General features: G+C 39.6%; 1 protein-coding gene across 1 annotated transcript in view; it reads left to right on the forward strand.

Moving 5' to 3' along the window:
- The window catches only part of Rbpj (recombination signal binding protein for immunoglobulin kappa J region), a 97,388-nt gene that overhangs the window by 1,002 nt on the left and 90,490 nt on the right, over window positions 1-5,896 (forward strand). The gene's annotated exons all lie outside the window — the stretch shown is intronic.

The following is a 5,896-nucleotide window of genomic DNA, read 5'->3' on the forward strand; positions in this document are numbered from 1 at the left end:
GCCGCGCCCCGCATCCCTTCTCCATCCCCTTCGCTCCGCTGTCCTTCGTCCCGTGCCCCTTTGTTGTGTCCCTTGTTTCTCGGTAGCCCAGTGACCTGCCACAGCCCAGGCACCAGATTCCTGTCTTATTTTTCTTCCATTGTCTCTTCCCGTGTCTTCCTTTCTCATCCTTCTATTTGCTCCCCGATCACCCCCAGAGGCTTTATCTCTCCCATTTAGTGGCTTATTCTGTCGGCAACCCCCTTCCCTTCTCATCATCGTTTATCTGCTGCCCACGGTGTACGTCTGCTGAACTGTCTCAGTCTCGGGGACCCCATCTGGTGCTTCTGGGTGCAGACAAACTACGGTTTGTTGTTGTTTTGGGAGCCTGAAAGATACCTGGGGACACTTGGTTTTCTCCTGCGCACCCCTCTCGGCACGGTCCTTTCTCTCGGGATTACGTGTGTTCTCCTCCTCCAGTCCCTTGCTCCTTTCTCTCGGGATTAAAACATCTCCAGTTTTCATTGCCGTCTCTTTGGCTCTTGGTTGTTTTGCTTGGGAACAGTGTGGCCCAGTAAAGAGATCTGCTCTTGACCGTTTCCCCTGTCCCAACTCCCCGTGGTTTCTGGAGGCCTAGGCCAAGGGCAGCTGTCTAGCTTTGCTTCTGGGTTACCTGAGGATGGGGAGGAGGGGCAGGGTATTGGAGGAAGGTTGGAGGTAGGAGCAAGATTTGTTTGTTCTTTCCTGTTGACGTTTGAGATAGGTTTCGAATATCCACAGCAGAGCTTCGTTTTGCTGTGTGAATAGTTGAGTGAGTTTTGATGTTAAAAACTTGTGAAATGTTAGGGTGGAGAATTTCAGTTTTTTGGGTAGTAATTTCTGCGTCTGCTTCATAAGGTGAAGATGCATTCTGCTTGGGAATTTGATAATTTATTTTCTGAAGCATTAGAGTTTACAAGCATTAGAATTTGGAATTAAAGTTTACAATTTGTGCGTTTTGCTTCTGTAGGTGTGTGACTGTCCTTCTACCCATCACTGGAAATAACGTGTTTACGTGTAGTCTGATTGGTGAATATTGCTTTTAGGATCTTTATGGAATATATTAATCGCAGGTAGTCAAAAGACGGACAGTAATAGCCTTTAGTGAGGTTATCTTAAAGGCACTTCCTAATGTTAAAGTATAAAATTGATTCTTAGTGCTTATTATTATGGTAATGTTAAAAGCTTTGGGTTATGTGTGTGGGAGTGTGGTGTGTATTGGATACTAATGGCTTGAATTACTATCTTTGTGCTGGGAGTAGGAATAATTAGATACACCAGAATTTTTATACTAAAAAAGATATTTTTCACGAATTTGTTTTTTTCTATTAGTTGTACACTACATTGGTATTTTGTTTGTTTGTTTTGGTGTGCAGGGGTCGAACTCCTTGAGGCAGGTGGCGGAACCACTAAATCCCCAGCCCGTTGTACCACTACTTTTATTTTATTATATTTTTCTTTTTTTTTTTGGTACCGGGGGGTCGAACTCGGGCCCTTGCGCTTGCAAGGCAGGCAGCAGAACTACTGAGCCAAATCCCCGGCTGTACCACTACTTTTAAAAGATACATTATCCATAAATCATTTGTAAAGTTTCACATAAAGTGCTGCTGAAAGGGGATATGTAAGATCTGCTATAAGGAATGTTGGCACATTCGAAAGTCTTTTGTCTAAAAAACGTAGTGATTAGAATTAATAGGTTGAATTTTAAGTCATGGGAAACCATATTTTTATGATTGGTACATGAGGTTTTGTGAAAACTTGTAGTCTTAAGTTCTATGAATTTTATTTACTGTTAAAATGTATTTATTTTGGGATACTAAGGATTGAACCTTGTTTTATGCGTGCTAGATGAATGGCTTTTTACCATTTATCATTGTTTTTTATTTGTCCTTCGTACATAATCAATTTTTGAAGGTAAAATCATGAACATACTGGTTCTGACATTAAGGAAAGTAAACTTTACTGTGTGTGGTGAGAAGTATTTTGCTCTGACTTGTGCACCTAAAAGTGATCACACAGACGTCATAAAATCACTTTTTCAGTTTGGGTTGTATTGTGTCTAAATCATGTAAAACTGTTTTTTTGGTACTGGGGATTGAATTTGGGCCCTTTCGCTTGCGAAGCGGGCAGCGGAACCACTGAGCCAAATCTCTGGCCCTAAATCATGTAAAACTTTTATTCCATGACCAAATAAAACAATGCCTTTAAATGATTGTCAAATAGTGTATTGGGAAGTATATAAGGTAGGGTGAGTTGTGGCTGAGAAACTTTCATTCCTACATTGATTATTAAAGCTTTTAATTTATTATCCACACATACTGCAGTGGGCCTGGGGAGAATATCTTTTTAAGGAAAAAAGTTCAATTGCAGTGTTTTCAGATTTGTTCTAATATTTGCTCTAGGCCAGTGATTGCGAACCTTTTAGAGCTTTCAGTGAAAACAGACAGCTGGCTATGGCTGGGGGGGGCCGTGGGTTTGCCACTGCTCTAGGCAGTAGATTTTAAACAGTTGTTAGTTAAGAACTTACCTGTTGCCCTGTAGCAAATTTCTACCAGGGTCTTTTATTGATAAGATAAAAGATTGTTTTGGGGAAAACTCTTGCCAGATGTAATTCATTAAATAATCATTGACACTGTGGATGAGTAAGGCATGAAAAAATGGCTTAGTTTGAAAGTTCTTATAAATCTTAATTCTGGTGTTCAGTTTGTATAAGTAAAAGTGAAGACTTGGCTTTTAAGCATTATTTTGCACTTTGCTTCCTCCTAATACTAAATTTCATGTTATTTCAACTAGGGGCAATATTTTCTCATGGATCTACCAAAAGTTGTTATTTTTGGCATCTGGCTTTGTGATTATTTCCAAGTTATTCTGCTTCCCCTGGGCCAGTTTCCTAAGTCTGTAGTAAAGTGGAAGTTGTAGTAACTTGCCACATCCACGCAGAATTGCTGTGCCTTAAGATTTACGGAGAGCATCCTTAGATGAAAGGTGTGGTTAGGTCTAGGAATGATTACTGAAGTAAGCTCGTGTGAAGCAGGTCATGTTTTGTAGGAAGTCAAGTAGGAGGTTGTAGGAGGTTATGAACTTAGTTCTTGACAAGTTATGGTGGTGATAATAGGATGAAAAAACCCTCAATCTGTATAATAATTTGAGTAATAAAATGAATACTCTTTTTTCCTTATAAACTTACAGGGAGAGGGGCAAGCAACATAAATTACAGGGTAGTATTTCTATGTGTTGTGTAAGAGATTGAAGACCTGTCAAATTTAAATATATATTGTAAAGTAAAATTTAGGGATTTTTTTATTGCTTTGTTTTCTGCTCTCTGTCTACACACACGCACACACACACACATACGCGCGCGCACCTAGATTTTCCCTTCTCCCCTTTGGTACCAGGGATCAAACTCAGGACCTTGTGCTTCTGAGGCAGCCACGGTAACGCTGAACTAAATCCTTGGCCCTTGCATGTAATACTATTTAAAAAGATAATAGCACAAAATGTTTTCACTGGACTCTCAGACAAGTCTGTTAATTGTAGTGGCAAACGTTTTTTTTTTTTTTGGTTTTTTGAGACAGGGTCTCACTATGCAATTGAGACTGACCTGGAACTCACTGTGTAGCCCAGGCTGGTTTTGAACTCACAGCGATCCTCCTGCCTCAACCTCCCAAGTGCTGGGATTACAGGCATGCGCCACCACGCCCAGCCTTTTTTTTTTTTTTTTAAACAAGGTCGTGCTTTGTAGTTCAGGCTGGCGCTTGTGATTCTCCTGCCTCAGCATCCTGAGTGCTAGGATTAACAGCATGCACCACCACACCGGACACTAGTGGTAAACTTTTATATATGTCCTGTGTTTAAATGTTTTGTTATTTGCTTTCAAGACTGTTTTCTAACTATATGGAAACTGTAGTTTCAGACTTGACTCTTGGTTTTAGGAAAGTATTTTGTGCTGAGCTAACCTCTGTTCCTGGTAGGTGCTATCAGTTGTTATCTGGTTTAACAAGCCAGGATCCTGTCTTCCTCTCTCACTATCCTTTTACTTGTAATTGCCAAGATAGTTTCTCCTTATGAAAGAATCTTGAATCTGCCTCCTTTGTTCTCACTGGCTCACTGCAGATGCATTGACAGCCTCTGTTTCCGGACTCACCCACTTTCTCCAGCTTCCTCCTGAATGTGGAAGAGCAAATCTGATCACTCCACTCTTTCGTTTAAAAACCTTTCAATGGCTCCCCCTAGCATGCTTTGTAAGAAAGGCTGCGAGCGCAATTTAGTGTTTAATCTGCACTGAGTTCCAATTCTGTCTCTGGGATTTAAAATCACAATCTATCCATCTCACTTCCATCAATTGCAAGATATTTACTCCCAGCTCAACGGTTGTTTTCAGGATTAAATGAGATAATACATGAAACCATTTAGTAGAACTCTAAGCATATAGTAAATGCTTAAAAATATTTGCTAGCATGCCATATAGGGCCCTCCGCAACAATTTCATCACTTTATTTGGCCTTTTTATTCCTTCATATTCAAGGCTTCAGTCATATTTAAGAACTTTAAGTTTCCAACTTAGGCCCAGAAGTTTAATGCCTCTTTGCACTTGAAAAGTGTACTGGTCCGTCCTTTATAGGTTATTATTCAAGACTAAGGTCAGGGGATATTCTCTCCAGACCTAGCAGACTGAGTTCCTTGCCTGATTTGTGTTTTGTTTTTTGGTACTGGGGATCAAACTCAGGACCTTCTGCTTGCGAGACAGGCGGTAGTGACACCGCTGAGCTAAATTCTCTGGCCTCTGATTTGTGTTTTTAAGACTAGTATAATTCTCTTGGAGCTCAATTAAATCTGTTAAATTGTAATGTAATTATCACTTTCGAATGCTGTTGGTTAGTTGTTAGAAGGAACAGAAGCTGCTGCTGCTGCTTTTACTTTGGTTTTTTGAGTCAGGGTCTTGCCATGTAGTTCAGGTTGATCTTGCAACTTGCTCCATAGCCCAGGCTAGCCTGGAACTAGCAATTCCTTCTCACTTCCTGAGTACTGAGAGTATAGGCATGTAACACTATGTCTGGCTCATTCTTTTCTTAATCCTTTATATGTTCTTAGTAGAGTGCCTGGCGTATGATGGGGATTCAGCAAAAGATGATTTTGAAGAAAGAACTCATAACTTGAAACCTTGATGCCACGTGATTACATAGGCTGAATGAATGTGAGAAACATAAGCCCCGCTCCCCCATTGTCCCCTTTGTTTAATGACTAAGGACAGAGACACCGTTTTTTGGGCTTACAACTTTCCCTTAAGACTTACGACCCATCTATTCTTCTGTACAGTTAGGTGCATCTTATTTACAGAGCCTCAATGTCTGTTTTTGGACAGTATACCTTGTTTATACAATACTTTGCTGGTTTTACTTACAGTACAGTATTGTAGCTTTATGTTGTATTTATTATACATTACAGTGCTGCATGTTATGCAAATACAAGCAAAATCATTAAGTTGGAGTTTCCTTTGACCATTTCTTTGTTCTGAATATTGTAATGTACATACTATATACAGTTCCTCATTTAGGGACCAAGTCAGTTAATGACCTAGTTTCAGAAACAACTCAGTTACTGAAGGAAGGGTGTCTGTGTTTGACTTTGATTCTGTAAGGAAATAGTTGCTCAAGAACTGAGAGGAATTGATAATTTCAGCACAGGCATTGTCTTGACACCTGAGAACACTAGGAAGGCTCTGAGGCAAAAATTATTTTAATATTGTTATAAAATGCTACATTATATTGTTTGTATAAAATTGACAGGTTTACATTTCTAAAAAATTTTTTATGTGGTTGACTCATGTTTTGCTCGAAAGGTTCCTTTACAGTATTTTTTTTTTTTTTTTTTTTTTTTT

The sequence above is a fragment of the Fukomys damarensis genome, unplaced genomic scaffold (genome assembly GCF_012274545.1).
Source record: "Fukomys damarensis isolate Sample0158 unplaced genomic scaffold, DMR_v1.0_HiC HiC_scaffold_35, whole genome shotgun sequence".
Classification (NCBI taxonomy): Eukaryota; Metazoa; Chordata; class Mammalia; order Rodentia; family Bathyergidae; genus Fukomys; species Fukomys damarensis.